The sequence below is a fragment of the Oncorhynchus mykiss genome, chromosome 12, assembly GCF_013265735.2.
Source record: "Oncorhynchus mykiss isolate Arlee chromosome 12, USDA_OmykA_1.1, whole genome shotgun sequence".
Classification (NCBI taxonomy): Eukaryota; Metazoa; Chordata; class Actinopteri; order Salmoniformes; family Salmonidae; genus Oncorhynchus; species Oncorhynchus mykiss.
Genome location: NC_048576.1, coordinates 31,266,936 through 31,287,704, shown reverse-complemented (window position 1 = coordinate 31,287,704; position 20,769 = coordinate 31,266,936). Strand labels below are relative to the sequence as shown.

Below are 20,769 nucleotides of genomic sequence, written 5' to 3'. Positions count from 1 at the left end.
AGTAAAGTTAGACCCTAGACCTAATGCGACTAAGGTAATAGAGGTAATACAAAGTGACAGTGGGGCAGGGGCTCTGACAAAGTCAGGTTGTAGTATTTAATTGGTCAACTTACAGTGAGCTGAAAGTGCATAGGTGTAGGACTACAGCCACAGTCACATGGTGAATCTCACATTCACTCAAGAACAGTCGGAGGAATCTCTCCAAAGCAGGTTTGGGGTGAAATTAATTTCCGATGCCGTTAATTCAGGAAGTTAGCTAGTGTTAGGAGAGAACCAAGGAGAAGGATATTTTGTACACATTTAGCAGACAACACATTACAGTGGGTGACTCATTCATTGTCACCAAGCTGATGACGTCTAATCCTGACGTACTTCCAATCCCATTACATCCTCCTCCAGAGCACAGTAGCATATGGGCACCCAGACGGTGTCTGGCCATCCTTCTCCTTCCCTCTCTAACGTCTTCACAGCCTGCTAATTATAACCCTAATAGGCAGTGCTGATCTACCACACTGTTACATCTACTGAGAAGAACACTGATTAATCACCATGAATGCGCTTAATCAGACAACCAGTATGACTGGTTACCATTACCGGCAAACCTTCTCAGACATACAGTTCACATCTCGCTTCTGTATTATAAAGTACACACACACACAAGTTATCCTATGGATTTTTCAATATCAGGTGTGTGGCACTACATGGAAATATGTACATAAAAAATAAGGTGCAATACTACAATGTGAATATTGATGCTTTGTGCCTCAATAATAACTTGCAACGTATGATTGAGCTATGGATCATAAAATGACCTCCAGCCGGAATTCCCTCCTCACTCCTGCTCAGCATGGGCTGCTTCATGGTGTGCTAGTGTTGAGCGAAAGTATTTCTAGGTCATTTATTACAAAGTTCTCTATTGGCTGGAAGAGCAGGAAAGAGCTAATCTGTTTCTGAGAAATACCAGCCTACCACAAAGTACCAGCAAGCAATGATATACAAACACAGGAGGATCAACTCAGGACTGGGAATCACAGCAGTACGATCTCAAAGGCCAAGTCAATATCAGAATGAACTCTAATAATAAGACTGAGATAAATAAGTATTGTTAGAGAGTTGCATTTAGTCTGAGTATACCAGAGACACACTAGAGTTTGCATACCGCCCAACAGATCCACGGATGACGCAATCGCCATTGCACTGCACACTGCCCTATCCCACCTGGACAAGAGAAATACCTATGTAAGAAAGCTGCTCATCGACCACTGCTCAGCCTTCAACACCATAGTTCCCTCCAAGCTCATCACTAAGCTCAGGGCTCTTGATCTGAACCTCTCCCTGTGCAACTGGGTCCTGGACTTCCTGACGGGCTGACCCTAAGTGGTGAAAGTAGGCAACAACACCTCTGCCACGCTGATCCTCAACACGGAGGCCTCACAGGGGTGGAAGCTCAGCACCTCTGTGGGGCAATTGCAACGTCTGCAATGGCAGGGCTCCTCAGAGAGTGGTGTGGTCAGCCCAAGGCATCGTCGGTGGCACGCTGCCTGCCCAACAGGACATCTACAGTACCCGGTGTCATAGGAAGGCCAAGAAAATCATCAAGGACCCCAGCCACCCGAGCCACAGCCTGTTCACTCCGCTACCATCTAAAAAGGCGGAGACAGTACAGGTGCATCAAAGCTGGGACCGAGAAACTGATAAATAGCTTCTATCTCCAGGCCTTCAGACAGTCACCACTAGCCGACCTCCGGCCAGTACCCTGCCCTGAACTTCAATTAATGTCACTAGCCGTTACCACCTGATACTCTAAGTTGCACCTAAGAGAACACTGGTTATTTCAATAATGTTTACGTAATGTTTTACCCAATTTATATTAATATACAGTATTCTAGTCATGGCTCATCTATATAACTACTGTAATACAAACCTTTAATATTCACTTTGTTAAGTTCTAAATTAACCTATTAAAACTCACGGACGATTAGTAAAGCTTATTAAACCGAGTTTATATCCGGTGTCCTGTGTGAATTTAAGTGTGCTCTCTCTAATTCTCCTTTTCTCTCTTTCTTTCTTTCTCTCTCGGAGGACCTGAGCCCTAGGACCATGCCTCAGGACTACCTGGCATGATGACTCCTTGCTGTCCCCAGTCCAACTGGCCGTGCTGCTGCTCCAGTTTCAACTGTTCTGCCTGCGGCTATGGAACCCTGACCTGTTCACCGGATGTGCTACCTGTCCCAGACCTGCTGTTTTCAACTCTCTAGAGACAGCAGGAGCGGTAGAAATACTCTTAATGATCGGCTATGAAAAGCCAACTGACATTTACTCCTGAGGTGCTGACTTGTTGCACCCTCGACAACTACTGTGATTATTATTATTTGACCATGCTGGTCATTTATGAACATTTGAACATCTTGGCCATGTTCTGTTATAATCTCCACCCGGCACAGCCAGAAGAGGACTGGCCACGCCTCATAGCCTGGTTCCTCTCTAGGTTTCTTCCTAGGTTTTGGCCTTTCTAGGGAGTTTTTCCTAGCCACCGTGCTTCTACACCTGCATTGCTTGCTTTTTGGGGTTTTAGGCTGGGTTTCTGTACAGCACTTTGAGATATCAGCTAATGTAAGGGAGGGCTATATAAATACATTTGATTTGATTTGATTCCCCCATTGGGTCATACAGCTGCATAAGACAAAGACATATTTCCACCAGTGGTAATATATATACCCCAAATTGGGTGGAGTCTCCACTCTTAACATTACATCTTTATTACTAGGCAGGAAATTAAGTGATGCGGGCCACAAACTGTTCCTTCTCCCTTAAGGCGACCTGATCTCAACCCCCTTCCTCACTTCTCCACAGCTCCCCACCATTATCAGTGAATGCAATCATGTGATTGCCTCTCCTCTACTCAGCACCTCCCAAAGCCCCCTGGATCCTATCCAACCTTCCTTGAACCCACCATAAACATTCCTCCTGCAGATAACAATTAACTTCTGGTGAATAAACCAGACTACGGCACTACTCATGTCTCTAGTATATCTGATGATTAACAACATTTAAAAAGTTTAGAAATCCGAACCCATCAACATACTTTCCATACTGTCTATACACACACACTTTCCATATGGTCCATATTCACATACACTACATGGCCAAAAGTATATGGACACCTGCTCATTGAACATCTCATTCCAAAATCATGAGCATTAATATGGAGTTGGTCAACCGTTTGCTGCTATAACAGCTTCCAGTCTTCAGGGAAGGCTTTCCACTAGATGTTGGAACATTTCTGCGGGGACTTGCTTCCATTCAGCCACAAGATCATTAGTGAGGTCGGGAACTGATGTTGGGCGATGAGACCTGGCTCGCAGTCCGCGTTCCAATTCATCCCAAAGGTGTTCGACTTGGATTGATGTCAGGTCTCTGTGCAAGCCAGTCAAGTTCTTCCACACTGATCTCGACAAACAATTTCTGTATGGACCTTGCTGAAACAGGAAAGGGCCTACCAAAACTGTTACCACAAAGTTGGAAGCACAGAATCGTCCAGAATGTAATTGAATAATGTAGCGTTAAAATTTCCCTTGACTGGAACTAATGGTCCTAGCCCGAACCATGAAAAACAGCCCCAGACCATTATTCATCTTCCACCAAACTTTAAAGTAGGCAGTATTTATTGGGGAAGGTAGCGTTCTGCTGGCATCTGCCAAATTCAGATTCGTCGGTCAGACGGCCAGATAGTGAAGCTGTCATGCCCTGGCCTTAGTATTTTGTGTTTTCTTTATTATTTTGGTCAGGCCAGGGTGTGACATGGGTATTTATGTGGTGTGTTTTGTCTTGGGGTTTTTTGTAGGTTATGGGATTGTGGTTTAGTGAAGTAGTCTAGGTAAGTCTATGGTTGCCTAGAGTGGTTCTCAATCAGAGGCAGGTGTTTATCGTTGTCTCTGATTGGGTACCATATTTAGGCAGCCATATTATTTGAGTGTTTCGTGGGTGATTGTTCCTGTCTCTGTGTTTGTTTGCACCAGGCTCAGTCACTTCGGTTTTTTCTTTTTCCCTTGTTTTGGAAGAGAAGAGAAGAGAACGAGCGCCATTCTCCTTGCGGAGATGGTGCCAAATACATCAACACGGTCGGTCCCTGGGATTGGGCTGGCTAACACGATTAGGTTTGCTTGGAAGGAAAAGGAGATGGAGCCTTTAGGACAGGAATCTTTTGGAAGGATAATATTGATGGGGATTCTAAAGCTGACGGTGAAGGACGTGTTTTGTTTCCAAGGCAACTCGTTGGAGGGAGCATACGACGTGGCACTATATACAGAGGCAAAACACAATGATATCCTGAGAAGGGCAAGAGCAGTGGGAGGTGAGAGGCCGATGTGCCACTACGAAATAACAAGCCTGGCGAAGAATAATTTTAGGGTTGTAACTGTCAACATTTACAACCCTTATGTTAAGGACGAAGAGGTGAGGGCTTTTCTGGGGAGATATATGGATAACGTCTCCTCAGCAAGGCACCTCAAAGACTCCCTTGGGTTTTGGAATGGGAGGAGAGGTTTCCAGGCCCTCCTCAGAGAGGACCCAAAGGGACATGGTGGCTACCTCCATCCTCCTGCTATGTTCTCCCTAGGGGCTGACAGGGGGACGTTGTTTTATGCACGTCAGCCCCCATTTTGCAGACGCTGTATGGCCTACGGTCACATATTCGCCTCATGCAGTACAAGAAAATGCAGATTTTGTGCATCTGAGGATCATGAGGCGAGGGATTGTGACAAGCCTAAGATGTGCCATGGGTGTGGCTCGTCAGCACACCTGTGGCGGGGGTGCCCGGCCCGTCAGCGGTCATATGCGTCTGCGGCTGGGGGGGGAGCAGGGGCGGGGGATGGGGGAAGAAGAGGAGGGGAAGGAAGCACGCCTCATGATCAGAGTACAGGTCCAGAGGGGAAGGCCACAAGGAAGGAGGAGGAGCAAGAAGCGGCGGAAGGAAGAGAGAAGGAAACGGAAGGCACGGGAGTAGGAGAACCAGGAAAAGCGGCGGAAGACGGCAACCGAGTGGAGGAGCATGAGAGAGAAGAAAGCGATGGAGGAGTGGTGGAGAAGGAGACGGTGGAAGAGCAAGTGGACTGGGGGGAATGTGCCCTGGTGGAAGAGATGAGGGGTATGGTGGAGGAGCTGGCGGGGGGGGGGTTGGTATGAAGAGAATGAAGAGGAGGGAGCGATTGGCCGACAGTGAGAGGGAGGGGATGGCCAAGAGAGTGATGGGGGTGGGAGAAACCTCTGGGTTGCTGCTGGTTTCCACAGGCTCTCAATATCTGTTGGGTGGGGACACACCTAACAGGACTCAGGACTGGGTACAGGAGGAGGTGGGGAGTTTTTTGTTTGGGGAATTTTTTCCAATCCAGCTGCAGCACTGGGGAGGGGGAGGATTGTGGGGGTAGACCCAGGGTGCAGGGCACCCCGGAGCCAAACACTATTCCTGCATCCTGGGTTGGTGAGATGGAGGAAGAGGGGGGGATGTTGGGAGTACAGATGGTGTCATCACCGGTAGATATGGAGCAGGGGAGCATCGGGTGAGTCTCCTGTTTTTGTTTTTTTCTGTCTGGGTTTAGAATTTGAGTGTATTACATGTTTTTATTTTATTCTTTCATGGGGTCTGATTTTACTTTTGTTAGTTTAAATGTAAGGGGTTTAAGGGATTGTGTTAAGAGGAGGGCGGTTTTTAGTTATTTGGAGGGTGTGGGGTTTGATTTTTGTTTTTTACAGGAGGTTCACCTGAGGGATGGAGGGGATGTTAATAGGTTTAAGAGGGAGTGGGACAAGGGGGAGTCAGTTTGGGGTGTTGGGGGGGTGCACTCATCGGGGGTAGGGATTTTGTGTGGGCACAGGGAGGTTAAAGTGGAGGATTCTTTTGTGGTAATGCAGGGGAGGGTTATAGGGGTGGATGTCACGATAAGGGATTGTAATTTTAGATTAGTGGTGGTGTATGGACCACAGGTGGTGGCAGACAGGAGGGAGATGGTGGACTGTCTGACGCCCCTGTGTGTCACAAATAGGAAATTAGTGATAGGGGGGGATTTTAATACAGATTTAGGAAGAGGGGGGGATAGCAGTGCAGGCGCCATTGCCAGGCTAATGGCTTGCCATGGTCTGGTAGATGGTGGTCTGCACACTACTCCGAAAATGGACGGTCCTACATGGCACAACTCCAGGGGGGTTGAGCGGAGGCTCGACTATATTTTTGTACCCAGGTCTTTGGGTAAGTTGTCTGGGCGGCTGTTGCCTGTTTTCTTTTCGGATCACGACGGCGTGCTCCTGCAGGTGGGGTCGCCAGTCTGCCTCTTTGGTAGGGGGTACTGGAAGCTAGATCGGGATGTGCTGGAGGAGCAGGCTTTTGTTGACGGGTTTTATGGTTTCTTTTGGAGGCTTGAGGGTCTCCGGTCCATGTGCGATGGGGTGTTAGAGTGGTGGGATTTAGTTAAGGTGAGGATTAGGGCTTTTATAATAGGATATTGCAAGAGGAAAAAAAGGGAGGAGAGGAGGGAGGTGGATCGTATCCAAAGGTTAATTGAACTCGAGTACGAGGCAGGCAACCTCGGCGGGTCGTTTGACTGGGAGAGATCCGCAACCCTAAAGGCGCAGCTCAGGGAGTTGCAGGAGCGGAAGGCTCGAGCTTTCCTGGAGCGTGCGCATAGTTGTCACGTTCTGACCTCTATTTCTGTTGTTTTGTATTTATTTAGTATGGTCAGGGCGTGAGTTGGGTGGGCAGTCTATGTTTGTTTTTCTATGTTTTGGGGCATTTCTATGTTTTCGGCCTAGTATGGTTCTCAATCAGAGGCAGGTGTCATTAGTTGTCTCTGATTGAGAATCATACTTAGGTAGCCTGGGTTTCACTGTGTGTTTGTGGGTGATTGTTCCTGTCACTGTGTTTGGTGTCACAGGATAGGACTGTTTTGCGTTTTCATATTTCTTGTTTTCGTTAGTTTGTTCATGTGTAGTGATTTATTAAAATATGAATAACCACCACGCTGCGCTTTGGTCCGCTTCTCCTCCTCCTACAGACGAACGCCCTTACAGAATCACCCACCACAACAGGACCAAGCGGTGTGGTAATGGGCAACGGAAAAAGCAGCAGCAGGAGCAGCGCGAGGAGTTATGGACATGGGAGGTGGAATTAGACGGAAGAGGACCCTGGGCTCAGCCAGGAGAATATCGCCGTCCCAAAGAAGAACTGGAGGCGGCGAAAGCGGAGAGGCGCTGGTATGAGGAGGCAGCGCGGCGTCGTGGATGGAAGCCCGGGAGTCAGCCCCAAAAATGTATTGGGGGGGGGCTAACAGGGAGTATGGCTACGCCAGGTAGGAGACCTGAGCCAACTTCCTGTGGTTACCGGGGGGCTGGAGAGACCGGGCAGGCACCGTGTTATGCTGTGGAGCGCACGGTGTCCCCAGTGCGGGTGCACAGCCCGGTGCGGTACATTCCAGCTCCGCGTATCGGCCGGGCTAGAGTGGGCATCGAGCCAAGTGCCATGAAGCCGGCTCTACTTATCTGGTCTCCAGTGCGTCTCCTTGGGCCGGCTTACATGGCACCAGCCTTGCGCACGGTGTCCCCGGTTCGCCTGCATAGCCCAGTGCGGGCTATTCCACCTCGCCGCACTGGCAGGGCGACCGGGACCATTCAACCGGGTAAGGTTGGGCAGGCTCGGTGCTCAAGAGCTCCAGTGCGCCTGCACGGCCCGGTCTATCCGTCACCACCTCCACGCACCAGCCCTCCGGTGGCAGCTCCCCGTACCAGGCTGTCTCTCCGGCCCATCCTTGCAGGGGCTCTCTCCTCTCCAGCGCTGCCGGAGTCTCCCGCCTCTCCGGCGCTACCAGAGCCTTCCTCCTCTCCAGCGCTGCCGGAGTCTCCCGCCTGTTCGGCGCTAGGAGAGCTACTCAGCCCAGCGTTGCCGGAGCTTCCCGTCTGCCCAGCGCCGCCCGTCTGCCCAACGCCGCCAGCGCCGCCCGTCTGCCCAGCGCCGCCAGGGCGCCAGTGCCGCCCGTCTGCCCAGCGCCGCCAGTGCCGCCCGTCTGCCCAGTGCCGCCCGTCAGCCAGGAGCCGCCAATGCCGCCCGTCAGCCAGGAGCCGCCAGTGCCGCCCGTCAGCCAGGGGCCGCCAGTGCCGCCAGTCAGCCAGGGGCCGCCAGTGCCGCCAGTCAACCAGGGGCCGCCAGTGCCGCCAGTCAGCCCAGCGCCGCCAGTCAGCCAGGGGCCGCCAGTGCCGCCAGTCAGCCAGGGGCCGCCATTCAGCCAGGGGCCGCCAGTGCCGCCAGTAAGCCAGGGGCCGCCAGTAAGCCAGGGGCCGCCAGTGCCGCCAGTCAGCCAGGGGCCGCCAGTAAGCCAGGGGCCGCCAGTGCCGTCAGTCAGCCAGGGGCCGCCCGAGCAGCTGCCCCTCTGTCCAGAGCAGCTGTCGCCCCTCTGTCCCAAGCTGCTGCCGCCCCTCTGTCCCGAGCAGCTGTCCCTCTGTCCCGAGCAGCTGTCCCTCTGTCCCGAGCAGCTGTCCCTCTGTCCCGAGCAGCTGTCCCTCTGTCCCGAGCAGCTGCCGCCCCTCTGTCCCGAGCAGCTGCCGCCCCTCTGTCCCGAGCAGCTGCCGCCCCTCTGTCCCGAGCAGCTGCCGCCCCTCTGTCCCGAGCTGCTATCGCCCCTCTGTCCCGAGCAGCTGCCCCTCTGTCCCGAGCAGTTGTCCCTCTGTCCCGAGCAGCTGCTTCACCTCTGTCCCGAGCTGCCCCTCTGTCCCGAGCAGCCCCTCTGTCCAGTGGGGTCATTGAGAGGGGTGGCCATGGTGAGTAAGCCAGGGAGGTGGACAATAAGGCGGACTAAGACAATGGTGAAGTGGGGTCCGCGTCCCGCGCCAGAGCCGCCACCGCGGACAGACGCCCACCCAGACCCTCCCCTATAGGTCAAGGTTTTGCGGCCGGAGTCCGCACCTTTGGGGGGGGGGGGGGTACTGTCACGTTCTGACCTCTATTTCTGTTGTTTTGTATTTATTTAGTATGGTCAGGGCGTGAGTTGGGTGGGCAGTCTATGTTTGTTTTTCTATGTTTTGGGGCATTTCTATGTTTTCGGCCTAGTATGGTTCTCAATCAGAGGCAGGTGTCATTAGTTGTCTCTGATTGAGAATCATACTTAGGTAGCCTGGGTTTCACTGTGTGTTTGTGGGTGATTGTTCCTGTCACTGTGTTTGTCGTCACAGGATAGGACTGTTTTGCGTTCTCACATTTCTTGTTTTCGTTAGTTTGTTCATGTGTAGTGATTTATTAAAATATGAATAACCACCACGCTGCGCTTTGGTCCGCTTCTCCTCCTCCTACAGACGAACGCCCTTACAATAGTGGCTTTCTAGAACACAATGAGACTTGTTCTGCTATGTTCTTTAAGTCGGTTAGGGCCAGACAGAGTAGGAAGGTAATGCATGGCGTTAGGGAAGAAAATGGTAGTATAGTTAGAGAACCAGAGGATATGGTCAGGGTGACAACTGATCATTTCCAAGGTTTATTTAAGGAAAGGGAAATAGATGTAGAGCAGGGAAATGTGTTTTTAGAACACTTGTCCAGGCGGTTGCCGGAGGACATTAGAGAAGTGATGGAGGCCCAGATCTCACTAGAAGAGGTTGAGAGCGCTCTTAGGAGGATGGGAAAAGGGAAGGTGCCTGGGATAGATGGGCTGCCGGCTGAGTTTTATCTCAAGTTTTGGGGTATACTTGGACCAGTGGTCCTCGAAGTCTTGAAGGCCATCCTTGAGACGGGGGTCCCGGGGGGATCAATGGCTGTTGGTGTGCTGTCACTTTTATATAAGAAGGGGGAAGTAACAGACCTTGGCAACTGGCGGCCGTTGACCATGCTGTGTGTAGATTACAAGCTACTTGCAAAGGTTTTAGCAGACCGGTTGCGCACAGCCCTTCCCTATGTCGTCCATGAGGATCAGACGTGCGGGGTAGAGGGCCGCTCTATTAGATGGAACCTACAGTTAATCAGGGACTCCATCGCTTGGGTTGAAGATAGAGGACTGCCTTTAATGGTAGCAGCGCTAGATCAGGCGGAAGCCTTTGATCGCGTGAATAGATCATTTTTATTCAGAGTGTTAGGTCGATTAGGATTTGGGGAGAAGTTCATAGGAGAGATTCGTACATTATATGTCGGAGCGGGGTGCCGAGTTAGTGTAAATAGTCACTTGGGTGACGTTTTTGACCTCTCGTCTGGGGTCAGGCAGGGGTGCCCACTCTCGGCTCTCCTCTTCGTTCTGTACATGGAGCCTCTGGGGGCTGCCATTAGGGCAGACACAGGGGTGGAAGGCTTGTTGATCCCTGGAAGTGGTGGGCTGCGTGTTAAGATGACGCAGTATGCCGACGACACTTCCTTGCTGCTGTGCAAGGACTCGTGCCTGACAAGGTCCCTTGCCATCTTTGGGGATTTCACCCGAGCGTCGGGAGCAGTTCTGAACCATGCAAAGTCTTCCATCAAGTTTTTCGGAAGATGGCGCGGTAGAACGGATGTGCCGGGGGGTTATCTCTCTGTGAGGGGGCCCTGAGGATTCTCGGGGTCCATTTTGAGACCTCCGGCTCAGCGACGCTAAACTGGAACATGCGTATCGCAGGGGTACAGAGGAAGCTAGCAATGTGGAAGGCTAGGTATTTGTCTTTTATGGGCAAAGTCCTGGTTCTAAAGGTGGATGTGTTGTCGTCTCTTTTGTATTTGGCGTACATCTACCCATTGCCGGCTAGTCTGAGGAGGCCTCTAGTGAGGCTTGTGTTTCAGTTCATGTGGAGTGGCAGGTGCGAGTGGGTCGCCAGGGCACGCATGCTTTGTCCCATCGGGGAGGGAGGTAGGGGGGTACCACATTTCCCCCTCAAGCTGGACGCAATTTTTGTTTCTTTCTTGTTAACGGAGCTTGCTCATCCAGTGATACACCCGTCCGGTTACCTCCTGCGGGTGTTCTTCTCGTATCAGGCGAGAAGCGTAATGGTGTGGTCTAACACGGGTCCTCGGGCGGAACAGCTGCCGTGGCACTTTGGTCATGCGGCCAAGTGGCTGCGTGAGCACCCTGAGGTTGAAGTTGCCCGAGTAGGTTTAGATCACAGGCACCTGTACGAGGAGGTCAGAAAGGCGGAGTCCGGCGCCTGTAGTGGGCATCTCGGAAGTGGTCTGGGAGGGAGTGCAGGCGCGGGGTCTGGACAACAGGCTCAAGGACCTGAATTGGTTGGGCCTCCATAAGTGCTTGCCGGTACGTTCCATCATGTACCGGTATAGTTTGGTGCAATCCCCCACCTGTCCAAGATCTTCTTGTGACAGGGAGGAGACTGTGCGCCATGTCTTTTGGGACTGTGCCTTTGCCGGAGTAGTATGGGCTAGGGCACGGGTGTTGTTAGGTTTGGTAAGGGGGGATTTTGTATTGACGTGGGCCAGGTTAGAGAGAGGTGTAGGGAGAGCGAGAGGGACGGATAGGGACAGGTTTCTGCTCTGGCTTCTCATGAGTCTCTTTAAACGGGGGCTGTGGGAAGCCAGGCAGAACATGGTGAAGACAGGGAGAGATTGGGGGGTGGAAGGGATAGTGAGGAGGGTGGAAGGAGATTTGAGGGGGAGGATGAAGAGGGAGGAGAGGAAGTGGGGGCAGCATGCTGCCCGGGAGAGGTGGAAGGGGGGTTTAGGGCTGGGTGTCATTTAGATTTGTAAGGGGATAGATTAGGGATGGGGAGATAGGGAAAGGTAGTTTGTAGGATGACTGGGAGGGAAGATGCTCCCCTGAGGTTTTGTTTGGGGTTTTTGTTTTGTTTAAATTAAAATACCACTATTTGAGTTTGTATGGAAATTATGAGTTGTAAAGAATGAATGGTATTGATGATAATAAATAATTTTTATAAAAAAAATAAAAAAAATAGGGCTGTTTTGGTTTTGGAGTTTTGGAGTTTCCACTGCTCCAGAGTCCAATGGCTGCGAGCTTTACACCCATCCAGCCAACGCTTGGTATTGCACATGGTGATCTTAGGCTTGCGTGCAGCTGCTCGGAAATGGAAACCCATTTCATAACGTTGCTTCCAGAGGCAGTTTGGAACTCGGTAGTGAGTGTTGCAACTGAGCACAGACGATTTTTACGCACTTCAGCTCTCGGTGGTCCTGTTCTGTGAGCTTGTGTGGCATACCACTTGGCGTCAGAGCCATTTTTACTCCCACACATTTCCACTTCACAATAACAGCAACTCTAGCTGGGCAGGAATTTGATAAGCTAACTTGTTGGAAAGGTGGCATCCTATGACAGTGCCACGTTGAAAGTCACTGAGCTCTTCAGTAAGGACATTCTAATGACAATGTTTTTTGCTATGGAGATTGCATGGCTGTGTTCTATTTTATACACCTGGCAGCAACAGGTGTGCCCGAAATAGCCGACTCCACTAATTTGAAGGGGTGTCCATATACTTTTGTATATGTAGGGTATCAAGTTGTTTCAGATCTATACAAATTAATGTATGAATTCATTTGTATTTTCGTGTCAAATTACCAGTTGATAGCCCATCCCTTGACACATAAACAAACATTACAATAATTATTCAATACAAAATAGCAAATAAGGTTATCCAAACAATAATTATATGCCAAGAGCAGTACAAAATGTACATACATATACATACACAGTTGAAGTCAGAAGTTTACATACCCTTAGATTTGGGTGGTTGAAAAACTTGTTTTTCAACCACTTCACACATTTCTTGTTAAGAAATTATAGTTTTGGCAAGTCAGTTAGGACATCTACTTTGTGCATGACACAAGTCATTTTTACAACTATTGTTTACAGATTATTAATTATTGCACTTGTAATTCACTGTATCACAATTCCAGGGGGTCAGAAGTTTACAAACACTAAGTTAACTGTGCCTTTAAACAGCTTGGAAAATTCCAGAAAATGATGTCATGGCTTTACAAGCTTCTGATAGGCTAATTGACATCATTTGAGTCAATTGGAGGTGTACCTGTGGATGTATTTCAGGGCATACCTTCAACTCAGTGCCTCTTTCCTTGACATCATGGGAAAATCAAAAGAAATCAGCCAAGACCTCAGAAAAAAAAGAATTGTATACTTCCACAAGTCTGGTTCATCCTTGGGAGCAATTTCCAAACGCCTGACGGTACCACGTTCATCTGTACAAACAATAGTACGCAAGTATAAACACCATGGGACCACGCAGACATCATACCGCTCAGGAAGGAGACGCGTTCTGTCTCCTAGAGGTGAACGTACTTTAGTGCAAAAAGTGCAGAACAACAGCAAAGGACCTTGTGAAGATGCTGGAGGAAACGGGTACAAAAGTATCTATATCCACAGTAAAACGAGTCCTATATCGACATAACCTGAAAGGCCGCTCAGCAAGGAAGAAGCCACTGCTCCAAAACCGCCATAAAAAAGCCAGACTACGGTTTGCAACTGCACATGGGGACAAAGATCATACTTTTTGTAGAAATGTCCTCTGGTCTGATGAAACAAAAATAGAACTGTTTGGCCATAATGACCATCGTTATTTTTGGAGGAAATAGGGGGAGGCTTGCAAGCTGAAGAACACCATCCCAGCTTTGCTGCAGGAGGGACTGGTGCACTTCACAAAATACATGGCATCATGAGGCAGAAAAATTATGTGGATATATTGAAGCAACATCTCAAGACATCAGTCAGGTCAGGAAGTTAAAGCTTGGTCGCAAATGGGTCTTCCAAATGGATAATGACCCCAAGCATACTTCCAAAGTTGTGGCAAAATGGCTTAAGGACAACAAAGTCAAGGTATTGGAGTGGCCATCACAAAGCCCTGACCTCAATCCCATAGAAAATTTGTTGGTAGAACTGAAAAAGTGTGTGCGAGCAAGGAGGCCTACAAACCTGACTCAGTCACACAAGCTCTGTCAGGAGGAATGGGCCAAAATTCACCCAACTTATTGTGGGAAGCTTGTGGAAGGCTACCCGAAACCTTTGACCCAAGTTAAACAATTTAAAGGCAATGCTACCAAATACTAATTGAGTATATGTAAACTTCTGACCCACTGGGAATGTGATGAAAGAAAAAAGCGGAAATAATTAATTCTCTCTACTATTATTCTGACATTTCACATTCTTAAAATAATGTGGTGAGCCTAACTGACCTAAGACAGGGAATTGAACCTAGGATTAAATGTCAGGAATTGTGAACCTGAGTTTTAATGTATTTGGCTAAGGTGTATGTAAACTTCTGACTTCAACTGTATATTACTGAAAATGTAAGAGTATGGTGACTCCCCTACTGGGCCTCAATCCGAGGCCACCAGCAACAATGTTAAACACCCTAACCACTGTCCCAATAAGGGATATCTGAAGGGCATGTGCTTATTGGGCCACTATAGTTAGGCCCTGTCCAGAAGAAACTCCTCCTACCTAGGAACTTATGTAGATGAATCTACTTGATTGGTGTAAGGAATAGATGAATGCAACTTTGATATAAATCTCAGCTCTGATAAAAGTACACTCAAGAAAAACTATTTTTATTCAATCATAGTGATTCCGGAGTAACAATAAAACAGGTTAACATGCCCCACCAACATTAGACAACTATACAAAAAGCCTTTAAAAATCGCTGAAATAAGTAAGTCAAATCAACGATGAGACTCGTCAGATTAACTGACATCTGACACAGACATGGTAGCGTAGTGGAAAGATCAGAGTATCGTGGACCAAGAGGTTTTGAGTTTAAATCTCAGGTGAAGACAAGATTAATAGTTACTATATACATGAACATGCACAATGAAATTATTTATGTAAAATATGTAAGTTGAAAACTGCATGTTAAAAGCAATGTGTCGGTGTGAAAGTATCCCTAACCTTGCCAAAAGACAAAGACCTATGAATGGATCAGTGGTTCACTAATCAGGGCCTTGATTGGCTCTGCAAAAGTAACAAGGCATTATGTTAACGAAACATACATTTTTGGGGTATTGTTTCTTTGGGAACATCAGGCGACGTTCTGACAACTGATACAGAGAAATGTTCTTGCAACATAAAACATGTCTAGAACATTAACATCTTAGATTCTGAGAACATGGCAACCATGTTCTGTGTATGTTTGGTGGGACGTTGATGGAATATTCTCCTAACCCTCAGAAAACTGGACACATGAGACATGTCTAGAACATTCATATCTTATGTTCTGAGAACACGGCAACCGTCTGGACACAATGTTCTTGCAACGTTACCATGAAACGTGTCTAGAACATGAATATCTTAAATTGGTAACCACGTTCTGGGTAAGTTCTATTTGACATTAAGGGAATGATCTCTTGGAAATATTCCTTGTACATAATGGAAACATTCCTATGAAAACGTTAATTAATGACCTAATGAGACTCTTTAGGGAACATTCTCTAACGTTTTGGGAACGTGTTTTGTTAGCTGCATCCTCACCAACTGCACCATGCAGACAATTCCTGGTTAGTGGAAGGCAATATTTGTCTGGCTAATCATTAGGGTGTTTTTGGTTGACCTCCACGAACGTGACCAAAGATGTGACTGCAACTTTAAAGCGATTCTAAACATACAAGCAGAACAGAGGATACAAATGAAAGTGACATTTGAGACTCTCTTACCAATTTATTATACACATGTTATGTTTTTTTTAAATATGGGGATTAAGAAACGCTTATTTCAACATTTATAAACAATATGCCTGTTAATCTGAGCCTTGCTGTTCAGCTGTCACAGATTCATCTCTCCCAACTACACTCATCGACTTCCGTACAGTTGGTGTTGTTAGCCTTACTACTCGAACACACCCAATGAGATGAACATTATGCAAGACTTTGCTCTCACATAGTCACACAGAGTATCTGCACATGTGCACGGGTGTGCGTCACGCTGCTACAACCGGGTAGTTACTGGACCAAAACAGCTGAGAAGTTTAACCTCGCACTACAATGCTCCTGGTTGTGGTGGAAATTGACCCACTACTACTGTTTACTTCATTAAGCTACAACATCTCACTGAGTGTACCTTTAAACTTAACCTAACCTATGACCTGACCAAGGCCACAGGGTTCCGGTCTAGAAGCACACTTTCCACTGTACCCAGTGGACTTTTTTTTTCTTTCGGTATTGCAGTTTAGCTGAATTCAAGCCCAAAAAGATAATTGCCATGGAGTAGTCCACACTGAAAATTGCAAATAAGACACCTTAGTCATCACCTTTAGTCAAGTAAATATTTTTTTCCATAACTCACAGCCAAAGATATTAACATTTATACTTCACAAAAAAATAAACGCAATATGCAAGGTGTTGGTCCCATGTTTCATGAGCTGAAATAAATTATCCTAGAATTGTTCTATACGCACAAAAAACATTTCTCTCAAATTGTGTGCACAAATTTGTTTACATCCCTGTTAGTAAACATTTCTCATTTGCCAAGATAATCCACCAACCTGACAGGTGTGGCATATCAAGAAGCTGATAAAACAGTATGATCATTACACAGGTGCATTACACACATTACACACCTTGTGCTGGGGACAATAAAAGGCCACTCTAAAATGTGCAGTTTTGTAACACAATGCCACAGATGTCTCAAGTTCTGAGGAAGCATGCAATTGGCATGCTGATTGTAAGAATGTCCACAAAAGCTGCTGCCAGAGAATTTAATGTTAATTTCTATACCATAAGCAGCCTCCTGCGGGAGCCGCCACCTGCAGGATCATCTGAGACCAGTCACCCGGACAGCTGATGAAACAGCTGAGTATTTCTGTCTGTAATAAAGCCGTTTTGTGGGCTTTTGATTGGCTGGGCCTGGCTCCCAATTGGGTGGGCCCATGACTGTTCTTAATTTATTTAAATTGACTGATTTCCTTATATGAACTGTAACTCAGTAAAATCATTGAAATTGTTGCATGTTACGTTTATATTTTTGTTCAATGTCTGCCATGCTTCTGGATGATGTGATGACGCTGCTCGCGCTTGTTCCAGTGCACACTGAGTGCTAGCTATCGGCTCTATAAAGCAGATGGCAACCACCATGAAACAGGGTATGTGAACGTGAGTAAATTACATTTAAAACAACGGGTGTCTATCTTGGACTATAACTCAGGACCTGACCCATCACCTTATGCCATTACTGCACCAGAAGTGACATCTCAAAAAACACCAAAACTATACAAAACATAAATGGCTCCTAGCCTCCCACACATAGGCTACTTTCTGTCCCTAACACTAAAACTGAAACCAAATAACATAAAACCTAAATAGAAATGTTTTTATAAAACTTAAACTAACTAAAAACTAGTAAATCAGATCTGAAAACTGACTGAAACTAAACTGAATTTCAAATAAAAATCTTGAAACTAATAGAAATATATACTAATATAAAAACACAAAACTATAATAACCTTGGTGTGCATGTGTGTGTGAGTGACTACATTCTGCTTTGTAAATGGAGAGAGGGAAAGTAGGCGTGCAGCTGTATGTTCGTATTTTTCCTCTTGGTCAGCACTTCATTAATGCCCCGCTTACACATTCCCTAACTGGCCTAATTTATGGACAACCTACTGCGTCTTTATAGTCTAATGACAAGTCAAGTACAGCAGGAGTGGCTGTAATACTCCAGTCTGCGTCACACACAGCTGGGAGTCTGGGTCAAAGTATTACATTAAAACACCCCATTGACTTCTACACTAAGCTTATGGCTGCCAATGCCTGCCATAAAGCTAAAACTTTACAATGAGCAGCAGAGTTGGATGACTACTCCTCGCTGATACAGACCACTATTGACAGAACATTGAATTTGAGTTGCATTTCATAACAAGACAATAACTGTATTTTGGAAACTATTATTTTGAATCAACTGAATAATGTCTGTCTGTCTTTCTTTATGTATGTATGTTTGGAAAATTGTTCAAATATTCCTGAGGTGTGATCAGCTTTCAATACAGGATGGGTAGAACTGTGTCCTGCTAGCCATTGAAAAGGAGTTTAGCGTTATAGTACACACTGACCTCTATACCTATGCACATTACTTGCAGCCTCCCTCTGTAACATTTTACAGAGAGCTGACAGGTATAACACTATATATAACACTATAACACCTGTTATAAGCATATATGAACTATAATGTCATATTATAAGGCGTATAATACTGTATCTTATTTCTCTCTATGAAGCCTAAGGCAAAGGTCATATACAGGCAGGCTCTTGCCTTGCAGGCTGACTGATATTGTTGTGCCCCATCTCACACGTGTCAGGTTACTGTATCTCAGTCAAGTTTCCTTTGTCACTGTTTTTCCCCTGCAAGTGATACTGTATGTCTCCTGACTTTGTTTTGCTTACAAACAAGCCTCTACCACTGCCATAATCTCACTAACAAATTTGTTGGAAAATCATCCATCACCCACCCATGGTCTGAATAAGGCAGTTCTTCAATAAACAGACTTCAGACTAAACTAGCATATGGAATGGATTTAAGATGGTCATACCATGGACCATTTAGCTATTTTATTTAGAATTGTAGGACCAATGTAGGTATAAAAAAATATACATATTAAATTTGGCCTCGTCTTCTATAGCCCATAAACGCATTGAATAACACATGCCTAAATGGCAAAACATACAGTCCCCCCGAAAAATCATAAGGAATAAGGTTTTGAAGTGTCTGTCCTGTATACAGTATAGGAAATATAAGAAAGCTCAGGAATATGCACTGAACTAAAATATAAACGCAACATGTAAAGTGTTGGTCCCATGTTTGACGAGCTAAAATAAAAGATCCCAGAAATGCTCATTTGCATAAAGAAGCTTATTTTTAAAAAAAATTGTGCACACATTTGTTTACATCCCTGTTAGTAAGCATTTCTCCAAGATAATTAATCCACCTGACAGGTGTGGCATATCAAGAAGCTGATTAAACAGCATGGTCATTACACAGACAATAAAAGGCCACTCTAAAATGCACACAACACAATGCTGACTGCAACTGGCATGCTGACTGCAGGAATGTCCAGCATGTTCATTTCTCTACCATAAGCCACTTCTAACTTTGTTTTAGAGAATTTGGCCAACCGGCCTCACAACCGCAGACCACGTGTTGTTTGGGCTAGCGGTTTGCTGAGGTCAACGTTGTGAACAGAAAGCCCAATGGTGGCTGTGGGGTTATGGTATGAGCAGGCATAAGTTATGGACAACGAGCACAATTGCATTTTAACAATGGCAATTTGAATGCAGAGAGATACCATGATGAGATCCTGAGGCCCATTGTCATGCCATTAATCCGCTGCCATCACCTCATTTTTGATAATGCATGGCCCCATGTCGCAAGGATCTGTACACAATTCTTGGAAGCTGAAAAGTCCAAGTTCTTCCATGGCCTGCATACTCACCAGACATGTCACCCACCCATTGAGCATGTTTGGGATGCTCTGGATCGATGTGTACGACAGCGTATTCCAGTTCCTTCTAATATCCAGCAACTTCGCACACCCATTGAAAAGGAGTGGGACAACATTCCACAGGCCACAATCAACAGCCTTATCAACTTTATGCGAAGGGTGATGTGTCGCGCTGCATGAGGCAAATGGTGGTCACACCAGATACTGACTGGTTTTATGATCCACGCCCTACCTTTTTTTAAGGTATATGTGACCAACAAATGCATATCTGTATTCCGAGTCATGTGAAATCCATAGATTAGGTTCTAATGAATTTATTTCAATTGACTGATTTCCTTAGATGAACTAGCTCAGTAAAATCTTTGAAATTGTGGCATGTTGCGTTTATATTATTGTTCAGTACATATAAATATATGTATTTCTTTTACACGTATTTAACCCCTTTATTTGGAGCACAAAATACTTCCAAACTTCCTGGTACTGGGAGAACACCATCGTGTTTGTGGGAGTCTCATCTTTCCATCAAGTGGTTATATTAGTTTGTAGGCCAAACCTTTCGCACGCTACAAACATTTTTGTGAGAAGACTACCGGTCTGTGAAACAGTACTGTAGCTCTGCCACTTTCCACCACAGATGCAGAACGCCAACATAGGCGGATGCGGTGAATTGAGACGCAGCCCATATCTCTAGCTGAAACAGACAAATTGTTATGGGGATTTTCTTATTACGTTAATTGGATTGACGCAAAGCAGCCAATCCATAAACATTCAAACGTCAAACAGTAACCAGTTTCTCAAAGATCATTCTGGTTTAAACATGTTGATTCCACTTAGGGACATGGAGTTATATCAGGTATGCTGCAGCAATGTTAATGACAGCCTAATAAACAGTCTAGCCCACTTTTTTCCTACATCATGTACACACAGACACACCACACACACATGCATGCACGCACACACACACACTCACACACAAAATACTAATTGTGCTTATGAAGGTCTATCAATCCCTATATTGGTAATTCATCATTACCATTGATGTTTTGCGGTCTCCTGCTGCTCAGTAAATGTCACATGAGGAGATCCAAAGCATTTTCTTTTGAGCTCAAAGCATAGTTAAGCAGCATTAGCACAGATTCTCTGTTTGGGCCTCAATCCATGTGGGTAAATAGATATTATGACTAACGGTCATTCAGTGGATCTACTGGTTATTAGTGATGGGGGGGGGGAATCGATACAGTTACATATCACAATATTATTTTGTAGGTAGCATTAGCTAGCGCTAGTTGGCTGTACCTGCGCCCAAAACGCCAGTATTTTTCATCCTATAGCTTGTTCTCCATCTTATTTTTAAATAGTGTGACCTTTAATAATGTATTT

The 20,769-nt window shown here is 46.5% G+C and overlaps 1 protein-coding gene across 3 annotated transcripts in view; it reads right to left on the bottom strand.

Moving 5' to 3' along the window:
* LOC110537442 (glycerophosphodiester phosphodiesterase domain-containing protein 5) overlaps positions 1 to 20,769 on the bottom strand; it is a 57,439-nt gene that overhangs the window by 16,021 nt on the left and 20,649 nt on the right. The gene's annotated exons all lie outside the window — the stretch shown is intronic.